Source organism: Apus apus, chromosome 5 (assembly GCF_020740795.1).
Source record: "Apus apus isolate bApuApu2 chromosome 5, bApuApu2.pri.cur, whole genome shotgun sequence".
NCBI lineage: Eukaryota > Metazoa > Chordata > Aves > Apodiformes > Apodidae > Apus > Apus apus.
Genome location: NC_067286.1, coordinates 29,379,361 through 29,404,145, shown reverse-complemented (window position 1 = coordinate 29,404,145; position 24,785 = coordinate 29,379,361). Strand labels below are relative to the sequence as shown.

At 44.5% G+C, this 24,785-nt stretch overlaps 1 long non-coding RNA gene across 1 annotated transcript; it reads right to left on the bottom strand.

The window, feature by feature from the left end:
- Positions 1 to 1,259: 1,259 nt before the first annotated feature.
- On the bottom strand, positions 1,260 to 23,615 carry LOC127385521 (uncharacterized). Its single transcript, XR_007889691.1, has 3 exons — positions 23,526 to 23,615; positions 23,144 to 23,266; positions 1,260 to 1,420 (listed from the first exon to the last, which is right to left on the bottom strand). It is a non-coding gene; the product is annotated as an uncharacterized LOC127385521 (long non-coding RNA).
- Positions 23,616 to 24,785: the final 1,170 nt, after the last annotated feature.

Below are 24,785 nucleotides of genomic sequence, written 5' to 3'. Positions count from 1 at the left end.
TGTCCTGTAAATCCACCCCTCTTCCTAACACATCACATTCCTTTGCCTAGTTTTAGGTATAGTTTAGATCTGTTTCCTATGGAATGAATTTTCCAGTGATCTTGTGGACTGCCTATTTTGTCACCCTTATGTTCCAGTCTGTTAATGAATTACAACCAAATTTGACTAAGAGAGCCTCAAAAATGGCAAGAGTCCTGTAAGTTTTGCTTAAAAAAATTGCATGCAGGAGAGGAGGCATCATTCCCAAGTTTGCCTCCGAGAGCCACCAGTGCTGCAGCACATGCCAGCCTGCATGTTGTCACCGAAGTACTCTTACAGGGGAGAGCTGTAAGGCAAAAACAAGTTGGATTTTATAGGGATAGGAGGAGATAAGACCAAATTGTTTTGCAGTTCAGTTCAAAACCCAGTCAACCCCAAGGCGCAAACCCCGAGGGTAAGCCTGGGCATTTCTGTTGCTCACCAGGCTGCTCCATCCCTCTCTGGACTCAGCCGAGTCTCCGGCAGCTGGATGGTGCTGACTTTGTAGGGTCAGGGACTGAGGTCAGGAACAGCTGAACAAACCCTGTGTCTCTGCACAAAGAGATCTTAATGGGAGGAGGAGGCAGTGTCCAGGATGTCCCCAGATAGTACACTGCTGTCCATGAATCATAAGTTACTCTGCAATCACAAGGCTGAGTTCTGTCCTTTTCCCCCAGTATAATCCTATTAAAGATCACAGGGTTGCAGCTCGTTATGCGAGAAGAATTTGACCTACGCTTCCCCCCAGGCTGCTGTAATGAGGGCTTGTCTGCTGCGGGGGCTGTTGCTATGCTCAGAGGAAGGCAAATGAGGCAGATGTTTGGGGAAGGCATTGTGTTTTCCTAGTTTTTAACTGCTAATAAGGCAGCAGAGGAGAACAGCATATTGACTTCTTCAGTGTGTCTTGGGGCTGGAAACATCCTCGGTCCACAGCTGCAGGAGCTGCTCAGCTCTGTTAGCCATCGACCCTGGAAAAAAACAGAACATCAGCTGGAGAAGTGCAGCTTCTGCATTTTTATTTTCATGTGAAATTGCAGTAATGGGCTTATTCCATGCTGCTTTAGTGTAGCTATAGCTGAAGTGCACTAGAATCCCACCCTGGAAGAGGTTGGACTGGAGCTGAAGCATGACAATTAAGCAGCACAGCAATAAAATTACACTCTCTTGTGTACTGGTCCATCACCAGCACAGGCTCCTCTCAAAAGCAGCACCAGCTTCAAGCAGAGACCCGGGCAGAGAGAGTTTGTGTCGGGGAGGATCATGCAAATCACAGCACATCAGTCCATGAGCATTAGAGGTCAATTAATATTGAGGGTTGTTTTATCCCCAAAGGTCCTTGAGCTTCCTGCCTTGCAGGAAGTCAAATGCCTGCAAGGGTGTCATGCTTCACAGACACTGCCATCTGTGAAACAGGAAAAAAAGAGAAATCAGCCAAATAATTTCCAAACACAGTAATCCAGAGATGATAAACGATGAACAACAGCAGAGTCAGCTCTATCCAAATGAAGCATTAACTGTTCCTGCAAGTGCCAATAAAGAAAAAAGGTAATATTTTATGCTGCTCTGGAACGTACTGCTTGTACTGGATAAACATTGAATTTCATCCGACTTCCCTGTGTGAGGCAGCTTGTGCTATTGCTAATACACTGCCCGAGAGCCTGGCAGGCAGCACCAAAATGCTTTGGCTAAGGCTGAGCAGCAAACCTCTGAAAAAAGGACCCTGGCACAGACACTGCATCCTGGCCCTGCAGCAGCCACTGGTCCCCTCCTGTCTGCTTGGAAAGGCCACCAGGGCACAGCATCCTGAGGGGATTTTTAACAGGTGTGAAGCACTTTAAAACATACTTCAACTTGCTAGAGCAGAGGAACTCACTGCTACTGGGGAAACGAAGCTGTGCTTGTAGAAAGCCATGGCTGCAGCTAGTCCTAGTAACTTGTTTTTAGGTGCATTGCAAAATGTCATTAAAAATATTTTTTACCCCTTTCTGTTTACCTCCCATCCCTCAAGAAGGTCTAGCATTTCAGCTGGATTGAGAAGACCCCCCAGCCTGGCTGTGCAGGGGGCATCAATTGTGGCAGGGAACATGCATGTGCAAAGAGCAGCTCGAAACTTGGAGGTTACTGTTTGTATGAAATTTGGGTTTGTTCCAATGCTTACATGAAAATCCTCTTTTCAGAATTGCTCAGGAAACATAAATCACAGGAGGTGCATACTGCAGACTTAGCTACTTTTTTTTTCTCCTTTGGTGAAATACAATTCACAGACCTGGGGTAGCTGCTCCTTTGCAGTGACACGATCTCTGCAGATACAGTGGAGACGTTTGAGTGCAGATACTCAGCTCTAAAGAGTGGTGGAGATGACAGGGACCATACCAGTTTTAGTCAGCAGTTGTCAAAGGCTTCCCGAGTACATACCTCCCAGGAAACAGTTTATCAGAGAATGCAAAAGCCCTGGGTTCCCAGCTACTGCATCTCGTTCAGGGAAGGGCTGGGGCACTGTGGCAAATGTGGGTGGGTTCCTGAGGAGCAAGGAAACTTGCAGAAAAATCCATGTGTGGTACTGATGTAATGCTGCTTGCAAAGCAGCTTTGGAAACCTTCCTTCATGTGGTTTGAAGTTAATGGAAAATAAGTTGGGTTTTTTTTCTGAGAGATATTAACAACTGAGTATTTTCCCACTGGAAAATATTTTCTTGCTAAATTTACTACTGTTTCTACTCATGTATGTAGGGCCTTTATTTGGTGGAAAATGCATCTTGGTCAGTTTTATTTTCAAGTGGAGACAAATAAAACACACAGGTGTCTTCTTGGCATGAGCTAAGGTTGAAATCCTGAGTTGCTGTGGGTGTGGATAATTCCTGTTCAGGATGGACCCTTGCGCATGGCAGCATTTGCAGCTGGAGCAGCTGCAGGCTCTCAAGCCAGACATCAGCAGAGAGGTGAGAGTTATCCTTCTGCTTTGCTACCCAGCTTGCTGAATAACTTGGCTGCAGCTAAACTTGGCTCTGCTATCCATACTTCTTTTAATAAACTAAAGTCCCCATCAGAGTGCTCCAGAAGGTTTGATACAACATCACTGCTGAAAAAACAGAAACCAATATCAAGTGGATTTGCTGGAGACCTTAGCTATAATGCCGAAGTTCAGAGTGATTCAAAATACTATAGATCCTTGTGATTTATAACCATCCAATCAGTGTGTTAAAGGGTGACAGGCAGAGAAAGCAAGGATGGCCTACCACAAATAATACTTGCACATGAGAAAAAGCGGGATGAGATAGCACCATTCTGGAAGCAGTTTGAAACCCTGACATACCTCTAGATGCCCATCTGAAGAGCAGCACTGCATAGTCCCAAACTCACGAGGCTGCTGGGGATACTTGTGTTCATTTCAATGAGATGAGCTCCAAAGCAAACATTCTCCCCTGTAGCCCTTCCTGTGGCGCAGAGAAAAGGTGGCACCAAACCTCAGCCAGAACCCAGACAAGCCATCTGTAGTTAACTGCATCGCTGTTTCTCCACTACCACCATGTGCCAGTAAACTCTCACTGACTTCTGCTATTCCTCCAGCTTCAGGTGACTTCAGCAATCTATGTTGGTGTGGTTGCACTGCTTGCACCTAGAAAACCTGGGTCACACTGAGGGAGACAAAACTGGAAGGGGCTGCACTCAGTAGGGGTGGTTTGGAGGAGACAAGTGTCCAGGGAAAGCCCCCAGGGAAAAAATCTGAGTGGCTGCATGGGCATTTGAGGTGCTTACACAAGCAGGCTAAGATCACTTGTTACTTAAATGTCCCTAGGCTGTCCACAGGCACAGGGGAAAATTTAATTGTCATCTGAATGAGGAAGCTGCATTTTGTAGTTGAAACAGTATTTCCCAACTTTGTGTTTACCAGAGTAGACGCAAAGGGGACACAGGCCAGTGGAAAAGTGCATGGCAAGTGCAAAAGTACAGAGGAAGCTGTATCTGGTGAGTGTATGCATTTACTGCTTGGGTGATAAAAGGATCTTTCTTCTCCCTCTGCTTTCTGGTTGGCTCTAACATTCGTAGATCCAGGATTATGACAGTAGGCTGCTGCCAAGCAGCTCTCTGGGACAGGATGTAGATCCCTGTCTTTCCAGATGCCCTCAGATGGGAAGTGTAGGAGAAGGTGCCCTTGCAGGAAACGTCACAGATGGAGGAGCAAAAAAGAACAAGCTGTGGGGGGAGGACCAGAAAAGAAAGTAAAAAGATGCTGCAAGGTCAAAACAAGGTTTAAGAATGGGATGGTACTATAGGACTTAGGTGGATGTCTGGGAAATGTAGTTCTCAGCTTAGGTTTAGACTCTAGGGTTAGGGTGTGTTGGAACTGTTCACAGGGAGGAGCTTTACATATACAAGGCCAGTTAAATAAACTGCCTTCTAATCATAAAGAAAAAAAGAAAAAATTAAAAAAAAAGAAAGCTTTCTTTTGGCAAAGGCAGCATCAAGGGAAAGCGAGTGCAACACTGGGTGTAGCTGTTGTAGGTCTGCGGGGCAGTTTTCGAATTCTTCTCAGTCTCAGACTAACCATAACATGGATGACCTTAAACTTGTGTTTCTGCTAGCAAAGTCCCTACCTGACAGCTAAAGGGATTCTGCTTATTTTAATATATAGTTACTGACACTGGAAAATAATAGCATTTACATCTTTCATGAGGTCACAGCCAAATGCCAGAAGGGAAACTGTCCAACATAACCTAACCAGGCTGTCAGCACTCTCGGGCCTAATGTTTGCTACAAATGAAGGAATCCTTCACTGCCTGGTTTATCAACTGTTGTGCCCACGTCCCTGGCCTAAACTTAAGGGGAGTCTACTTCAGGTCATTTCAGTGCATCCAGGCAGAATAATTTTCAGGATCAAACCCTCTGGATTTATATGTCAGTATTTGCAAGGCTGACTTTCAAATAATTTGTCTTGGCATGTTACCACTGTCCAACATTAGTGTTGCTTGTTGAGACACCAAAGTGACAGATGTTGCTGCTTGTATCTCTTTCCCCACTCCTGTTGCCTGGTGGCAATGCTCAGGTCCCTTCAGTCATCTTTGCTCTGCACCTGTGAAACGGGTGTAATTGAGCCTATTCATTTCCCCTCCTTGCCCTTCCTTGCCCCTTCTTGACCTCCTTTTACCTCCTTTGACCTTCCTTGACAATCTTCGACCTTCCTTGACCCTCCTTGACCTTCTTTGCCCCTTCTTGACCTCATTTGACCTCTCTTGATCTTCCTTGACCTTCTTCAACCTTCCTCGACCCTCCTTGACCTTCTTCACCTTCTTCAACCTTCCTTGACTCTTTTTTCTCCTCTTTTCCCTTCCTTGCCCTTCCTTGCCCCTCCTTGCCCTTCCTTGCCCCTAGACATTAGGAGGAAATTCTTCACTGTGAAGGTGGTGAGACAATGGAACAGGTTGCCCAGGCAAGTTGTGGAGGCCCCATCCCTGGAAGTGTTCAAGACCAGGCTGGATAGGGCTCTGAGCAACCTGATCTAGTGGAAGGTGTCCCTATCTATGCAGAGGGGTTGGGTCTGATGATGTCTATGATCCCTTCCAGCACAAACCATTCTATGATCCTATGATCAGCATCAGCTCACCCTATTGGCACTGTCTGGTCAGCCCTCTGAGCATGATGTAAAAGCAGGACAGAGGCAGGTCAGCATTCCAATGCCCAGTGCTGCCATGTCCTGCACTGCCACGGCAGCCACATGTGCCAGGACTGCTGGTGGCTCCAACAACGGCAAGGCCCTCTGATTAGCGCCTTCATTGCATTGCCCTGCTGGCACCAGTAGCTGGTTCCAGTCCCTGAGCACCTGAAGGTGGTACGAGTTTTTGCTCCAGTGAAGCAGAAAAGAGTTAACTCCCCCTCAGCTCTCCTCCAGAAGAGAGAAGATGGAAATGTTTCCTACTGTGCTATTTTTAAATCGTTCAAGAAATGTATTACTAACAGCAGGACAGCGTAACTGACATTTCGCAGAATCAGCTGATGAAAGTGCACAACACAGCTCCTCTTGGGCAGTCCAGGAAAGGTAGAACAACTTAAAATAGCTTGTAAATAGTGAGAAAAAGCAGGAAACCATTACAGAGTTCTGTAGGTAACATCCCAAAGTCCATTTCAGTTGTTAGTCATTGTACTTAAGGCAACAGAGAGCAAGTAAGCAATGAGACCACTGGAAGATTTGTTTCCCCATTGAATCCTAAAGATAGCTCCAGCTCCTTGCCAGTGAAAGTAGCACACTGAGAGGGCCAGAGACCAGAGGCATCTATCCAAATCTTACATAAACCTCTTCTTTACAGTGGAGGGGTCCTCAGTCATTTAGGCTGTGGGATGGACACATGGAAGCACCCTGTGATGTTGACATTTCTCCACTATGACCGGGGCTGAGACCCACCAACTGGCTTCACATGATCTGCCAAATGACTCACCTGTTCCTATGGACACATCATGTGGCATCAATTAAGATACCTAAAACTCACTTAGAAACAGGCACAGGTAGAACAACTCATAGCACCTGCATAAAAAAGGGTCTGAAATGTCCCATATAATCAAATAATTACTGCTCTGCTCAGAGAGAACATTGTCTTTCTGAGGGCTTTTTATTTCTGGGGGCTGTTAAAGATAAATTCTGCAGTGATTATTCCAGTCTAATTTTCATGTAGAATGAACTCAGGCTCTTCTGTGGCCTGCATGAGGCAGAAGGTCAGGTGAGGAGATTGCTTTGGCCTCTTCGGAGTTTATAATGTCGGAAGAAGTGCAGCTCCTTGTCAAAACACACCAGTGAGTGATAGAGCCAGCACTGCTGGGAGGTGTGCTGCAGCAAAAAACAGAGGTCCTGGACAGCTTGTCAGAAAACACCCTTCCTGTTGGAGTGGGTAGTAAAATTTCTACCCAAATCACAAATGTGGCTTTCCCACTTCCCCTTTGTTTTCATGACAGGAACAAAGAAATCCCTTTCTTCCTTGGTTTTGAGGAAGTAGCTTGAAATACAGTTTCTGTCTGGCAGCTGGCCAGCTTTCATTGTGAGGAGTGAGCAAACTCTGAGGCAATTGTCTCCTGCCAGCAGAGGAACACTACCCTTTGACAGTTCAGGATGCCCCAAAGTGCTTTTGGTGCTTCCTTCAAACCTGGCATGCACAGCAGCCCCCAGAGCAGCCCTGTGCACTTGATGTCCTGAGCCCAAGCTAGACTCCCATCGCTGGTATTTTGTGCTGCCATGATGGGAGACACTGGACACAGCATCTCCCAGCCTTTAAAGGATTTGCAGGAGAAAGCAAGTTAACGAGTCTGCAAGCAGTGCAAGCAAATGGGATGCATGACATGCTGTGTCTTCCTCACTTACAAGCCATCATTTGTAAATATTTGTGGTCGTACCTAGCAGCAGGCAGGCAGAACTCAAGCAGGCCGGGAAATTTTTTCAGTCATAAAGAAGAAACATTAGCAGATGCCAGTGGTAGCATAGAGATGCCCTTGGACAGAATACAGCCACTAGGACCTGCCTGGGGACCTGGTATGGGTTAGACACTGTGCACAAAGACACAGGTATGTTTTAATTCAATCATTTTTCTGCAGGGCACCTTTTAGATACAAGGAGTCTATCTGGTGCGGGACAAGTACTGCAAGTTAGTTAGAGGTGGTTGTTAAAAGATCACTAACGCAATTTTTTCTCCAGCAGAAACTTCATGTTCATCTCATGAATAGGATCCAGAAGCCCACTGGTGACATTTTCAGTCTGGCTGTGATGGTACTGCATCTGGAGAAAAAAAGTACTCTCTCTAGAAGGTTTAAGATTTGATGCTCTCCTTTCAGGAGGCTTGCCTCTGTACAAAACCCAGGTTTTCTTTCATGGTGAGATTCTCTAAGGTGTCAGGCAGATTTGTACAAAATGACTGGGTGTATTTTCCTGTGTACCTCTGTCCTCCTACACAGACCCTGCCTATGCAGGCCACCAGTAGCTCCCTGGTGTGGTCCTGCACCTTTGATTAGGTGGTGGGGTCATGCCACTTGCAGTTCCCCAAAGGCAGGATTTTGAAAGCTGAACAATATCCTATCCAAGGAACAGACTGACAGGGCTCTGGCCTTAACAAACTCTCAATTCCTTTCTGTATAGCATCTCCTAAAGGTCTAAACTGCTCTGTGGACACTTAATTAACGAGCAGAGTAGTGGGGTGAAAGGACATTGCTTGTCTGCAGGTCATATAGATGCAGAAGGTGTTGCAAAGAGAGGTTAAGAAATTTGTCCAGAGCTGTGGGCAGCAGAGCCAGGAGCTCACCCTCCCACTCTGACCCAATCACTAGCATAATCTTCCCTCCTGTGCAAGTAGCCCTAGGAAGGACAGCTGAGAAGGAGTGAGTGGAGGAGACAGTGTGTGAGGGGGAAAAAAAGAGCATATCCATTTTTGTTCTATATTTTGTGTGTGCAAAGGGGGAAGAGGTGGTGCAAATTGCCTAGAGGGTGGTTTCCACAACTGGAAATACTTAATTAAGCGATTTATTTTCCTAGTAGTGCTTTAAAAGGTTAGATCCTCAATTAACAGTGCATTAGACCTAGCCTGAGCCCCATTTTGATATGCTCAGTGGACTGTGAGGAATTTACTGTCAGCTTAAGAGAGACAAAAAAGGTAGAAGTCAAATCAGTGGCAAAATGCAGTTTCTGGCTCCTTGTCAAAGCACCCGCATGCCTCATTACCTTGGTTTAAAGCCAACAGCCTAGCTTAACAGAGCTGTGTATTACTCCCTCCCCTTCCATCTATACCAAAAAGGAGGTTTCAGCTACAAGTCCTCTCTTTGCTAAGTTGTACTTCACTTTTATTTATTTATTTTTTTAAAATAGATCTCCTTTCATAGACTGCCTTACCCAAGCGCAGTGTTTGCATACAGCTGATAAATGCCACCTGGTGATGGTGTTTCTCAGGCCATTTCAGACACTATCCTGTCTCTGTACCAGCTGTTTCTGCTGGGAACATTATTGTATCCTGCTGCTAGACTTGGAGCCAAATGATCCTGGGGAGTGGGATAATAGAAGTGTACGCTCACTATTTTCTACTGCAGCATCAATGTGGCTTTTTCTTGACTGTAAAGTCTGTTTAGCCACTGGAACGTGGCTCCATCAAAGAGAAATGTCGACTCCTCTTTTTATTGCAGCCCTCACAGCATTGCACCATGTGAATTGTCAACCTTTTCTTCCTCTCTTTACCAGAAAGCATCTGTCCTGTTTTCCTTTGGGTCTCGTATGGCACAGACTCCTAGCATGGTATTCAATTCCTTTGCACCAATCAACCTGCCGCAAAAACACCCCTGGGAGGTGTATATAAATGAGGGACATAAGTGTCCTGGCTTCAGCATTATCCCTTACTGCTTAGAGGATGGGACCAGCTGAGTGTCTCCACAGCAAAACATAGCTTCAGAAAAGGAACGAATTGTAGCATCCTAAAATTGTCTACCCATCTTAGGTACAACTAATTTTCAAGGGGGAAAGCAAAGTTCTGAAGTGGTGGCTGGTGGCTCAGCCATGGCCCCACTCCTATCCCCTTCTTCATGGCCAGAGATGTTCCATGGGTGCAAGGGGGTGGAAAATGGGAGCAGAGAAACAAGTGACCTTCCTTTTTGGCTCATCACCCACTGAGAACTTGACTCTGAACTGCACTCAGTGCCATTAGCTATTGCCCCCTACGTTTATTTGCAGCCAGACACTTTCTTCTGTACCACTGTGCAGGGTCCCCATGCCCAAAGCCTCTCTTTTATCTTTCTGCAGACTTTGCTGAAGAAGGCACTGCTTAGCCCCTGTCTATGCTCTACTACACAGTGCTTTGCAGTGATTCAGCTCCCAGTGTGCTGAGACCACCACCTGCTGTACTGGCAGATTTAGTCTCAGCAGTTATTTGTGGTCCTTTCTTATCTGTGTCTTTCTTTTCTTCCTATCTTACTCTCAGTGCATCAGCTGTTTGCAGCAGGAGCCTTCCTGGCACGTGCCAACCACCTCCATCAGCAAAGGCTCCCAAACCACAAAACACTAGAAGTTAGTCATGACAGGAATAGTCATCTTCGGGCAGCAATGTTTTAAAAAGGCAGAATTAGAGGTGAACACACACATTCAGCTACCCTTAACTTTAGCAAAGCTTTGGTTTGAACAGTCCCGCTACTCCTACAGTCTTACCTTTCCTGAACAGTCATATTTGTCCTTCATGCAAATGCGAGCAGAGGTCCCAGAGAACCAGCCTGTGAACTTGGGTAATTAGCCTGCTTTCGGGAACACAGATTAACACCAAGTTAATGAGCTGTCTTCAAAAACCTGTTTAGGAGGTAGAGGAACCTTTCAGTCAAGAGGAGGTTTTAATGAGGTCTCTGCATGCTAACCTGGAGAGGAGCAGCCAAGGGCTTTGCTCAGCACTTGTGCTGCAGCCTGTGTGTAAATGAGGGTGTATGGAACAGGGTGGTGAGAGGGGCTCCTGCACCATGATCTGGTGTTGCCTGGCAGAGCAAGCAGGATATAGGTTGCTTTTCTGTCCTCACCTATTTCCCTTTGGTTTTAATAGGGATTCGTTACAGCTCTAAGTACCACTCCAGTTCTTGTGAAGCATTGTGAAAAAATGTGATGATGTAGCTTTATTATTTTTAGCCTGTTTTCCTAAGTGAATTATGCTTACACAGCTACATCTCTGTGGCTCTGCCCTCCCTGCCCCTCACACACAGGCAATGATAGCTTTTACATCCATAAGCTAATTTTAAACAAATTTGAGAGGAGGCAGAGGTCTCTGAGCTGTGACGGATAACTCACAATACTGGCACGTGAGTAGACGAGAGGGACATGCACACACATACACACATGATGGAGAGCCTGCCACTGGCAAGTAGGCAGCAAGAACTGAGCCCTGGTCCATGCCAAAGGCCAACCGGCTGACACAACTGTCCTCTCCAGGCTGTACTCCCAGGGGTGAAGGAGAAGATGTGGCACAGATCAGAAGGGGTCAGAGGACCTGGGGAGAGATCGCAGGGAAGGTTAAGTGATACAGGATGCAAATCTATAGCAGATGAAACTTCAGCAGTGCAGGCACTGAGGAGCTTCCTGCTTTGTCTGTGTCACTGATGCCTCTGGCACAGGTCTAAAGCAGTTCTCAGCAGGACTAAACTCTGCTTGATTGGATTAAGGAAACAGTGGTGGAACTTATTCCAGCATGTTTGCAGATACTGTTCCTAGCTTAGATGGGACAACCTGAGCTGAAGGAAAAGCAAGGGGAAAATGAGTATAGGAATCATTCACTCATTTCATGAGCCCAAAAATGTAAAAGAAAAACCCAAAAGCTTAAAGTCTTGGGCTTCATCTGTCCAGGTTAAATTAATTCTCTCGTTGTGTGTAGAGATAACCAAAGCTGTGAGATGTTTGTTAAAACACTCAGTGCCCCAGTGAGGTGAGAAATAATTTGCACAGCAATTGCAAAAGGACTTGAGTGAGTGTGTGTGTGTGTGTGTGTGTGAACTGCTGTCCTGCTGGTAGGGCATCCCCAGCCTTCTATAATCATAGGCCAGCCTGGCAAAGCAGAGATGCTGCCGTACATGAGGTACCTCCCAGGGATGTCAACAACCTCTCTCTGGTTTTGGAGGCTTGACAAGCCAGGGTGAATGGTTGGTGGGACCTTCTAGGTATGTGGGTGCCTGTGTCACTGTTCATTATGGCCTAGATTTATTGTTTATAAAGGATGAGAAGATAACCAGGTTCAAAGGGCGTATGATGTGTTAATGAGAGAAACCATTCAGTATGCATACATGTGGTATGCAAGATTTATTATTAACCCAATTAACCAATAAATGTTGTGATTTTTTTTCAAAAATGAACCAAATCAGGTATTTATCCTGATGAAAAAAAGAACACAGCATAAATGTGCCTTAGGTAATGTGATCACACTGTAATTTATCCCACTGAGGAGCCAATGGCAGAATTATACCTTGGTTTTGCCTTCTGCTATCAGTACAGTATTGGCTGCCCTAGCAGTCCTAGGCAATCCTTGTTCTTTCAGCATGGGCTTCTATTTTTCAAGCAATGCAGCTGCAGCAGTTTGGCCTTTTATTTCTGCTTGATCATTGTTCTTCAACCTTTTCCCTAGCAGAGTGGTCCTGCTGGAGAACTGGGCTCTCTGACGGGGGTATTTCTTTGACAGTGTTAGAAGCTGATCTGTGGCAGCACCACAGCTAACACTAAGTCTGGCCAGCCCAAGTATAAGCTATGTTGTCTATTTTAGAATTCAGCAGACTCTCTTTGTTTTTTTAAGTTACTATGGCCAATATCCAGTCTTTCAACAATTAGAACATTATTTTGCTCCATCAAGCATAAAGCTTATAGGAAATTCAATTGCATTTGAAGCATAATGGTGTAAGAGAAAGAGACACTTAACTTGAAACTGGAGCACTTCTGAGTGTCAGGAGACCTGAGCTGCCTCTCTGTGGGGCATGCATGTTGCCCTGGGATCAAACTCTTTCCTGATTAACTTCTCATTTTGAAAGTCTTTTCATTTGCATGCCTCTCATGATGGCTCTGATTTCTGTTGTCAAAGTTACTGACAATTTTCAGGTTCTATTATTCTTCACTTCTTCCAAAAGTGTAGCATGTGTATAATAGTTTGAATTGACTTTTATAAGCACAAGAAGCTTATAATCAAAGAGAAATGTAGAATTACTAAAATATCAACTGAGTTATTATTTTAAAACTAAGGCAGGCACTTATGCAAGAAATGTACTTGAAAACATTCCATTTATTCTGACATTGCGGTTTCACAGTAGGTCAGATCCAAACCTTATTGGAAATCTATAGACAACACCTCAGCGACATAAAGCAGAAGTGCCACTTCTCAGTAGCTAAGTGGAGTTCAAATGCAGCCCTTTCTGCATTCAAAATGCCAAAATCTGATACAAAAACATACAGACTACAAATCCTCTCTCCCCACCATGACTGCAAGATATAATGACTCTTATATTTAGCTTACTTAGATGGTAAACTGACGACCAATGGGCAATTCCATTCCAAGGAAGACAAAAGCCACTAAAATTAAAACAATCATGTCATCAATGACTCAAGTGGATAAAATGAAGGAATTAACTGAAAGCACAACAGCTTTTAAATCCATAAACCACTGCAAAGATCAATTTCTAACCATACTAGAGGATGCTAAAGAGTAATAACAGGTGTATGTGCCGCCTGCTACCATTCCTTTTCAAAAGGTTAAATTCCCAAAACAGCCTGGGAAAGGCTGACCCCTGTAAATAGAATCTGTAGGGATCTCTTCAGCCAGCAAACAGGACATTAGGAGGTGAGGGCAAATGCGAAGGAGCAGGTGCTTGGCCAAAGCTTGGTCCTGCTTTACCCCATCCATGCTGCTCGAACCTTAAGAAGCCACCTGTGCCAGCTGAGTAGTTTCCACACATGAGCGAAAGGCAAGCTGGGACTGCTGGAGCGTTTCTGAGCTGTGTGTCTATATCATAGTTTAACTCCACCTGGCAACTAAGCCCCACACAGTAGTTCATTCCCTCCCCCCAGTGGGATGGGGGAGAGAATCAGAAGGGTAAAAGAGAAAACTTGCATGTTGAGATAAAGACAGTTTAATAGGTAAAGCAAAAGCCACACACGCAAGCAAAGCCAGATGAGGAATTCATGCACTGCTTCCCATTGGCAGGCCAGAGAGCAGGGCTCCACCATATGTAATGGTCACTTGGGAAGACAAATGCCATTACTCTCAGCATCCACCCTTTTCTTTCTTCTTCCCCCAGCTTGATATGGTGAGCAGGATGTCATATGGTGTGGAATATCCCTTTGGACAGTTGGGGTCAGCTGTTCTAGATATGTTCCCTCCTTGAGAAGTCCTTGATTTCTTATCAACAACTAAAAATATTGGTGTATTATGACCATTAACCTCATACCAAATCTCATACTAAATCCAAAACACAACGCTATTCTAGCTACAAAGAAGAAAATTAGTTCTATCCCTGCCAAAACCAGGACAGTCTAAAATCTCTCTCTCTTAATTTGCAGACAAAATAAAATTTAAAAAAAGCATGTTCCCCTTGCTCTGATTGGTCTACCTGTTACAATGCTATGTTGAGGCAGCACTACCAGATTCAGAGACACCACCTCATATCAGTGAAACATCACCTTTGAGAGCCCCTGTAGCAAGTCCTTTGAGCCACAGTTCAGCTTCCCCATGGTGAGGAAAAAGGACGTATTTCTCACTAATGGGGATAACTTCACTGGAACAATGTGTACTCAAATTGTGTTTAAATGAAACATGAGAAAATGCCCCTATGGTCCTTCCCCCTGAGTCCCACATAACAAATTTAACTCCCTGTCCCCTCACAATTATAATCCTGCCAGTAAAGGAGCTGTAGGCTCATTACTTAGCTGCATAATGCAGTACATTAGCAGGACAGATGGATAGCTGGCAGTAGGGGCTAAAATCTAACGTGCTCTGAAATATGCCCTTGGGCTTTCTCCAAAGCCTGTTTCTTTTTCTTGGGCTTTCTCTGAAGCTGATTGATTTTATAAGGGGATTTAACATTCAGAAGTTCACAGGAAGCTTGCCTGCTTCCAGAAGGTGTCATCATCCACAGCACAGAAGCCCCAACTGCTGTTTGGATTCGACCTTTGTGAGCCAATACTGCCAGTCATTATATTGCCACTAAGATTTTGAAGCCAAGTCACCCAGCAAGCAGCACCATTAGTGCAGTGGGCTGCACCCTCTGCACTACGAGTGGTCCTGGGAATAACTGGAAGAAGCCCCACAGAGACCAACAACCCTTTGAAGAGAATCTTATAAAAATGACCCTGTGGTCCTCAGACCTCAAAGCAATGCTTGAAAAAAACATTTCCCTTTTTCCTCAATCATTTGGCAGTCATGCCTGCTTCTTTGTCCAGAGGAAGGGAATGTCTGCCCTGACAGGAGGCACAGGACTGTGCACAAACCAGCCAGGGGAGTTGAATCCTGTCATCCTACATAGCCTACACATCCAAAGATCTCTTTGTTTAACATTTTCTTATAGCATGCTCTGATTTCCCTGTACCTTTCAAGGCACAGAAACTGTCCTTACCAATCCCTTTACGCACGATATAGTCATGTTTCTCATCACTAGTGAAAAACATACTGCTGTTGGACTATGCAGAAGGAGCATTGTACAGAGATGTATGAGGTATCTTTCCTCTGCCTATAGGGACAAGATGTGCTCCCTCAACAGAGCCAGCTTTCTCCCCTGCAGAGGCAGGCTGGTGCCTTCTGCCAGAAAGGGGTCCAGCTTGCTGCACCAGTGACCGTTTTTGCTTTCCTGAGTAGGAACATGGAACTGCTCTGCTGAACTACGTGAAGATCAGAGGCTACAGACTATCTCCACAGGAGATGGATACCAGCTGTTGGAAAATAAAAAGTCAGGCAAGTAGCAAAACAAGCTGGTAGCCAAATGAGTGTTATCCAGTTGTGTAAGAGAGTAAAGTAGGGATAGGCACTACCCCAGCTCCTGAGGTTCTCTGTACAGCCAGGGAAGACCCCAGCTTCTCCTTCTGATCACATGAGCCATGGAAGAGTGGTGTCCTGGAGCACGGTTCCATCTTTCAGACTCCTACTGCTTAGGCAATCTATTCTGTCGCTGTGCTAGTGCGAGGGACCAGAAGTGAAGGATTGTTTTGCCTCTCATGTTGTAACTCTCCCTTCCATGCTGAAGTGCATGGGCTAGGAAGAGGATTTGTATTACAGATGGTGTCAGCATCCTGTACTGATGAAGTGGAACTGATATTCATCACTGCAGAGAAAGCAGAAAGCACCATAAATTGAGGCTACCCTTGCGTATGTTCTGGCAATGGTGAGAATAGGAATCAAAAGTTACACATGCACCTTCCACCCAAAGGTTTCAAAAAGGTTTTCAAATCCTGCATTCCTGAAATAACCTTCTGTTATTCTTCTGCAAGACAAGCAAACATGATAGCATCATTCTCCAGATCACTAAAGCCACATGGATGCTCACCTGCAACTCACTGAAGCACATCCCATTTGGGGCTGATCAAAGATAATCTCAATGCCAACACCTGGTACCTTTGTCATCATTTGACCATATGGCTTCTCAAGCATCCTTTATCTATTACTTCAAAAGTGTTTCTCTTTGCAATGTCAACTTGAGCTAGAGCACAGGTGTTGCCCTACTTTAGCTGCCATCTGCACACAAAACCCTTCTGTACCTTGGATCGGTCAGCTTAGATGGCCAAGAGGGGCAGACACACTGCCATGTAGAGTGGCTGCAGGCTACTGCCATAGGCCACCTGTGGTCCTCCATGGCCTTTCCAGAATTTCTTTCTGAGTGGCCAGAAATTATAAGCAAGTTCTCTCACAGTGCTATTTCACTCTACTACATGGCTGTGATTTGAGCTAGTTTCAGTATTTCGTGAAGGTACGTGCAGGGATGTCATGGGTGCCAGGCTCACTCAGGGCCAGTGATAGGACCAAAAGTAACTCAAGTTGCCTTCGCAGGGAGGACTTAAAAATTCAGCATCCAAGAACAGGAATATCTTCATGATTGGTTTGTGCTACATAACTTGTTTAGAAAAAAACAAAACAAAACAAAAACCTCACAAAGCAAAATAACAAAAGGCAAAATCATTTTAAAAACCCAAACCAACCAACCAAACAAACAAAAAACCCCAAACATGGAGAGAATTCCTTGAAACCACTACTTGGTAAAGCACTATTTATTTAAGCCAAGCCTACAAAAATATAAAATAATACAAAGAGCTTGGTCTTGGGAGTTTTAAGGAGTGTCTAGGGCACTTGCTCCTCTGCCAAGTGTTTGGATGAAGCACTGAAATAACATATCCATAAAAAACCCTAGCAACTGTTTTACTTATGGAGGAGGAAAGTCAAAGCAATTAATCTGCCAGAGGCAGTCCTCTTCATTACAATGAGTAAGTGTTTACTGTTCCTGAGTGGGGTACAGGTGATGTGTACTTTACAGCAGACAGAGACGAATTATCTGGAATAGAAAGCAGACATTTGAGCTTATTAGGGAGGTGAGCTGTCTATTCGTTTTATCTGCAACTGATTCTCTGCTGTGCTGTGAATAAATTGGCCAGGATTCAATGTCATGCTACTTAGTCCAACAACAGATTAACTGCTTTTACCCCTAAGTAAGGCAGCAGTGCATAATGATGGACTCAGTGTTGCCAGGAGGACAAGGCTATGACTCGGGGTTTGTTTTTTCCCCCTTTCTTTATTTTGATTTGTTTATGAAGTAGGTGGCCATGTTCCAATCTGCTTGTAATGAACATGCTGATAGCATGCTAAAAATAAAGTGGGGGTAGTATTTTACAGAATTCTCTATAACAACAAAACATACACATTTGTCACAGTAAACTCTCACTAAACATGTAGAGCTTTATTACCTAGGAAGGGACAAGCAGCAATAAAGAACTGAATGCAGCCCACCTTTTTGAAAGCATTGTGTGTTTACAACATAGAGGATATACTGATGCTTCTTTCTGATCTTCATCCTTAGTTTCCACTAAACCTGCCACAGAATGTAATTTTTACATTGAAAGTCAGTAAGGTTCATGCATCTAAACCACACTGTAAGTGTTTCCTAAAGGCTCTAAGGGTGAAATCTGTGTTCGTGCAGAGGATCTGGATAAGACTCTTTATACCCTTTGAGTTCTGAGCTGACTCTTAGGACTGAGGACCAGACGTCACAGAGGGATGAAAGGGGGCTCCTATGAGCGGCAAATATGTTGACCCTAAGTACCTTTTGGATGAGATGACTGAATCCATGCTTATAACACTGGTTTCTCTTGTTAAGATATGTATCAAGATGCACAGCGTTTCATGGTTTCCTTAAAGCTGCAGTTCTGCAGAGAACTGATGTGCCGAGCCCCTCAGCTTGATTGCTTGTTTCCAAGGTCATTCAAACATGGACAAGAGTGAAGGTGAAACACAGGGGCTCAGACAGCAAAGAACACAATGCTTCTTGTTTGAAGATTCTGATAATTAAGCCATTAAAGTTGCTGGGTTTGGCAATACTGTGTCTACAGGGATCTAGTTCTTCGTACAACTGGTAAAATACCATGACAACCACAAATAATAACATTTTATAGACAAGTAACAATGATAAGCTCCTGCCCTGCAGCGTGCAGTTGGAAGGGCCTGCCTGTACTCTCCCAAGTCAGTGGAATGTCTCAAGTGAGTAAGAACTTGGAACCCACATTTCTGCTGCTGAGGTGATTAGAAAGGATACCATAATCACTAATAAAATTTACAGACTAGAGATGTATCAATTGGTGAGGATACATTGCAGCTGTACAGTCTGCAGGGTTAGATACTGCTTCAACAGCAGAGCAGTGGGCCCAGGGATTTGCTGATTCACTCCTGCTCCTTCATAGAGACTCTGGTTTTGGTTGAGAAGTCTTTTCAAGGGCATCTGCTTTGGTGTTCTCTTTTTTTTCTTTTCTCACTAAGAACCCCAAAGGACTTCCACTTATTTCCCTTTCTGTGCAGCAACAGCTACACAGACACTCTAATTTGTTTGCTGGAAGCATATTTTCATGGTGAGAATGGCAAGTCTTCCTCTGAGACCTTTCAAAAGAGCCCCACCCTGCATTAATTGCAGGATTTCAGCTGAAGGTCTGGCTGCTGAAGGATCCCTTTTTTACTCAGTAATCTTATATGACTCTCATCTTTCCCTACCTATAAAAGCCTTGATTTTTAATTCATGTAGTTTTCCCATTGAGAACAGCGACTAGTTAAGGTATCTGCTAAAATCTATAGATGTAGTTATTTGTTGGAAAAGAATTCACAACAAACTTCTGTGAGGCAGAAGTTTAGGGGGACTGGCAATAAAATCCAATTTCCTTTATAGCACACCTGTCAAAGTTCAGGTAGCCTTGGTTGTGACAATTATTTATTTGTTATTAAATTGTCTTATTCCTGTTCCAGAAGGACAGCAATCAACATTACATTTGTCCTTTCTGGTGACAATCTCAGTGTTTGGGCCACTGGCTGGATAGTACAGAGACCCTGTGGTGCACAGTATATATATGTGTATGTTGAGGTATTTTAGGACTTTTCTCCCAGGGAAACGCAGGACAGGAGGAATGCCCCATTGGATCACATCAGCAATCCACTTAACCTGGTATCTGGCAATGGCAGGAGATCCTGTTCAGGGACAGTGTGAGAACCTGGCCATTTTCTGTAGTTCACTCCCCTCTGGACTTTCTCAGCACACACAGCTATTGTATCTATACCTGTGTATCCTTTTCAGTATCCGTGTATGAACACATTGTTCATGAATTTCACACCCCTTTTTGAACTTGCTGATGCTATCTGACTCCACACTGTTCTGTGACAAGAGTTTACAATATCTGTTTTCAAGAGATCTCCTACTCGTTTCATTTAATGCTCTCACCCTCAACTTCTTGTGTTAAAAAATGGTTGGGCGTGGTGCTTCAGGAGATGGTTTAGTGGTTAGGAGTTGAAGGGAGAATGGTTGGACTTGATGATCTTGAAGGTCTTTTCCAACCTTGATGATTCTATAATTCAATGATTGTGGGGTTTCATTAACATCTCCACAATAATGTTTTATCTACTGCCTCTGTGGTTTTATAAACCTTGATCATACAGAACCTTGGTATTTTCTCCAAACAGGGGAGCATTAGCCTTTTTAGTCTTTGTCATAAGGCAGCTTCTCCATCCTCTGAGCTGTTTTAGTTGCCCTTCTCTAACCCTGCTACATTCTTCTTGAGACGTGCAGACCTGAGCTGCACACAGCTGCTGTGGGTGCACCAGAATATTATATAGCAGTAAACCAGCACCTTTGGCCTTGGTCTCAGTCCTCTTCCTGATGGGACAGAAGCAACCTCATGATGGATGTCTGTGTTGCTGTCTGTGCACCGGGATTAACAGCACAAACCTACAGCCATTTGCCTATCAAAACAGCACAAAAATCCCTGAAAAATCTATCAGGGGATATATGGATGCTCCTGAAGACTGAATTAGCCAGTTATCCTGGTGGCTGCTCTTCTTCAAATGTTGAAAACAGGAAGGAAAACAAAACAAAACAAAACAAACCTCTTTCAGATAGTGACACTTTTTTATTTCAGTGTTGTGGAAAAATAACACTCGCCAGGAAAGGCCCAAACTCTGAATGGATGCAAAATTGCAATTTGAAATGAGGAATTTTTAAGTCTCTGAGAGCTGGACTTGAGCCACCTTCCTGTAGATCTTCCTCACTTTCCTTATCCCCCTGGGCAGCATAAGAGAAAGAAAAAAGCCATGGTGGCTCTGGCCCTAAATACGGGCTACTATTTGTGGATACCGACTGGGAATCTGCTTCAAATTAATACCAACTTTTTTTTCCTCTTAAAATGATGCTCCAAAAAGGCAGCAGCCAGAAGCAGAAATCATGGCAACCTCACTCAGCTGTAAACCTGACTGTGAGCTTCAGGAGAGAGAAAATGGTTCAAAATTGTGAGACAACACTACTGTAGAAACCACACGGTTTTCCTGGCCCTCTCAGAAGGATTTTTTAACAAAAAAAAAAAAAAAAAAAAAAAAAAGATTTTTTGGCCTAAGAGTGGTAACTTGAGGTTCTGTATGCCCAGCAAAGAGCTCTGCAGGCTTCCTGTGAAATCCACAGGAGGAGAAGCTGATCTGTTCCACATGGGCACTCAGAGGACAGAAGCATGGCCAACTGCTACAAGAAACACCCAAGTTGGAGGTGCACACAGTGCTAATGCAGCATTGAATTTCAGCTGTGTTGCTAACTAGGCTTCCTGTATCCTCAGCAGCTGCACAGCTGAGCCTGCGTGAACTAATTTTTCTCTGTTCTTTCCTTACTGCAGACCCCCTTCCCTCTCCTCTGCCTCAATGAGCTCCTAAGGACTTGGGCTAAGAGGGCATGGCCATTGGAGAGTGTCAGGTGCTGTTTGTGCTCCTGAAGTCACAGAGGAGGATGTTTAGCTGAGCTATCTCCAAGGGTGCCATGTGATCGCTGCTCCACTGTCTCTCTACCAGCAGTGATGAGCAGGGCTGGCTCACACAGCCTGTGAAGGCATCTGAAGGAGAGTGAGTGCCTCGCCTGCTCCTCACTCCTCCACACATTTTATAAGGACAGAGTGGGAGCAGGTTATAGCAAGACAAACCTCTTGCCTCACAAGAGGGCTGTAAGTCATTTTGCACCCATGTACAAAACCCCCTTGCAGAGGACACAGCAGTGGGAAGGGCTACCTACAGGGGTCAGAATCCCCTCACCTTCTGCAGGTACACCCTACAAAACCTTGCTTTTCTCTAGCTGAGCCTATTTTCCCTACTCTTTCTCAGTAATGCTCCCAACCCTCCTCCTTCTGCTCAATCCTATCTGCATCCTGTGGGAACATTCTAATTCTCAAGGCAGGGCTGCCTCTGGAGCCACAGTTTCAAGGTTATCAGCTGCTTCATGCATTATGTGTTAAACACCCTGACTGAATTGTTCTTTCCTGATGCTGACAGCTCCAGCCAAATAAATATTTAATAGTTTATGGTGGCAGGAACTCTTCAAAGATTCTTGTCCTTGCTGATGTCCCCCAGAGAAAATGAAAACTCTGCCACTCCATGAATGCTAGCAAATGCTGCAAGCCCCAGGCTTGCATCTTGAGGCTTGCGTGCCAGTGCCTGGGTGCAGTGCATGTAAGCACATGTGTTCTGCTGTTTGCCCAGCCATGGGGCTAATCTGAGCACTCCTTGCTTTGCCGTCTCCTTACTTATATATGGACAAGTTTTTACAGTCCAGGTTTTATATCCCAGGTGTGTACAATGCCTTGTAAATGTCTTGTTTATTGTGGGTATGTTGAAACGGCCTTTCTCCATACAAAGGAAGGATGGACAGATGGATGGATGGACTGGATTGAGCTCTGCATGACAATGGCAACCTGCTACAGACTGGTGAACATGGTACTCTGTACATTAGCCATTCACAGTGAGAACATGCACTAACATCATGACACCCTTCTGGCTTTTGAGGCTCATGCTGCACAAAGAAGATAGGAGTTGTTCAAGCTCTTTAATTCTGCAGAGTTACACCTGTCTCAAAGCTCCTCCTGTTTCACCTTCCTGATAGGTCTCCATTGCCAATAAAGGACTGGATATAGTTATTAGAACAAGGGTGTTTTTTGTGGAACTCTTTATTACTCTGTTGGCCAGGAAGGATCAGCACTGGCTATTTAACCGACTATATTTAACCAACTATACTGTGTTTCTGTAAGCAGACGTGTCTCTTGGTGCTTTTCTGCCTCTTGATGGTTGGCTGATCAAAGGCATTCCCATGTTTCCCTTAGACATTCATAAACACATGGAAATAGACTTTAGACCAATTTGGTCCATCATCCTCTCCTCCTGTCTTCTTCTGTAATTGCTTAAAATGAACACTACAAGCCTGCAGTATCACTTTATGAGATGCATATAAGGCTCACATGCTTCTGTGAGACCCACAGTCAGCAGCTTTGAAACTTACAGACAGCTGAAGGAATGCTGCCATGTGAAAAGGAAATAATATGAAAGAGCATATAATGCAGGAAAAGGCAACCAGTAATGTTGGAGCTAAAGACTAGAAACTAGCTTTCCAGAAAAAGCAGTGAAGGGGGCCTACAGGAAAGATGGGAAGGGACTTTTTACAAGGACAAGTAGTGAGAGGACAAGAGGTAATGGACTAAAACTTGAAGAGGGGAGATTTAGATAAGACATTAGGAGGAAATTATTCACTGTGGGGATGGTGAGATACTGGAACAGGTTGCCCAGGGAAGCTGTAAAGCCCTATCCCTGGAAGTATTCAAGGGCAGGTTGGATGGAGCTCTGAGCAACCTGATGGAGTGGAAGCTGTCCTTGCCCATGGCAGAGGGGTTGGATCTATATCTTTCAGGTTCCTTCCAACCCAAACCATTCTATAATTCTGTGATTCTATGATGAAGTAGAAATTTAACTCAAACCTTAGTTTTTCATATTTAAAATAAACTCTTCATTAGTTCCAAGCACTTGAACCCAGCAATTAATCAAAGAAAGAGCCTTTTTGCATCTTCTCTTTTCCTGTTCAAGTTGAGCACTGCATCTTGACCACAGACTATTACTGTCACATTGATTTACCTTTCTGGCATTGGTTATGGCTTTTGCATCCATTTCCAGCTCACTGGGTGGTTAGTTTGGCCTTCCGGCATTCAGGGACAAAGTCCAGTGAACATAAGTTTGATCAGTCACAAATCCAAACATCTAAAAAAAGAAGAAGAAAAACAAAAAGAGAAACTTTGAAAAGGGCAGGGAATTATCTGCCTTTAATTTCTGTATATGAGCTTTTAGATTCCATGTTACTTATTCTATCCTCACAAACCTGAGGGCAAAGAATGCAGATTTTATATTCAGCCTAACTAACACCACTTGACTCCAAAGCTCACATTAAAATGACAATGCAAAACAAAACATTTGTGGCTCTGATCCTCAGCTGCCTTTACAAGGTCTGCAACAGCTTTACCTGCTGCCTGTAGATGCCCATAACTACTTCATCACTCGGTCTTGTGGGAGCACTAGTGAGGCACTGCAAACAGCATATCATCCTGTCTTTGTGACAACCTCAAGCACTGAAGTCCTGAGAGGAGATGAACCACTGCTGAGCAACTTCCCACAGCTGAGAACCAGTGATGTGCAAATGGTCCAGGCATCTCAGTGCCTGATTTTGCAGGTGACAAAGCAAGCAGGAGAATCTAAGCCCTCCCGAAAAGCTCTGGATGGTTGGAGATCTGGAGAGAGATGCTGTCCCAGCTGCTTGCTGCTGGCTCCCAGTAGCAAGAGCACTGGTAAGTGCTGTGGCTGAGGCTGGGAGCGGGATCAGCTCCAGGCAGAGCCCCTGGGAGCCTAAGCTGCACAGGCATGCAGCTGGTTGGCCCTGGGGCCAACAAGGCTGTAAAAATGTTGGATTTTTGGACCTTCTCTTAGAGAGCAAACATATTGATTGCTGTAGTGTCCAAACATAAAATAGCACTCTAGTGGCCTGTGGACAGGGGTAGAGCCAGGAGCGTGCAGTGTGGCTACAAATATTGCCTTCACAGGCAGCTTCATTTACTCACAAACTCTACTATGTCTTCATATTGAATCCCTATTTTAGAGTCACCAGAATGTGTTAAACTGGAGCTCTGTCCTGCTGGAATGTGGTGGCAGTGCTACTGCTTCCTCACGTTCTCTGTGGGTCCTGTGTGCCACAAAGACAGAAAAATGGAGCTGAGAACTGAGCTGGTGTATTATTAATGCCAATCCAAGAGTCAAATAAACCCAAACCTGTTCTACCAGTGGTCCTTTTCTCAGTCTTATAAATGAACAGAAGCCTCTAACAGACTTCCAGAGGCTTCCCACAGAGCTCTGCTAAAGCACTCCACTCTCCTCTTACATGTTACTTTTCACTACAGCCTTCCTTTATCCTTCCCTAGCTTTACCTTTGTCATCAACTGTTTTCACCTTACCTGCACTGTGAAAAAGTGAGTCTTATCTGCTTTCAAAACCTTAATCACATGAACAGACTCCTGATAACAAAAAGAAGTGTCTTACTCATTCTCATAATCATGAAAAGCAACAGAGGAGACTAAGAAAAGCAGGCATTTTGCTTGCTAAGGGTGTCATGTGTGCTGCAGCGTTTGTGTGTTGTCCGTGATTTTGAAAGATGCAATATACACAATAAGCAAAGAACAAGCAATAGGAAGGATTGATGTTGTTTTTGTATAGACTTAGTTAAAAATAGTCT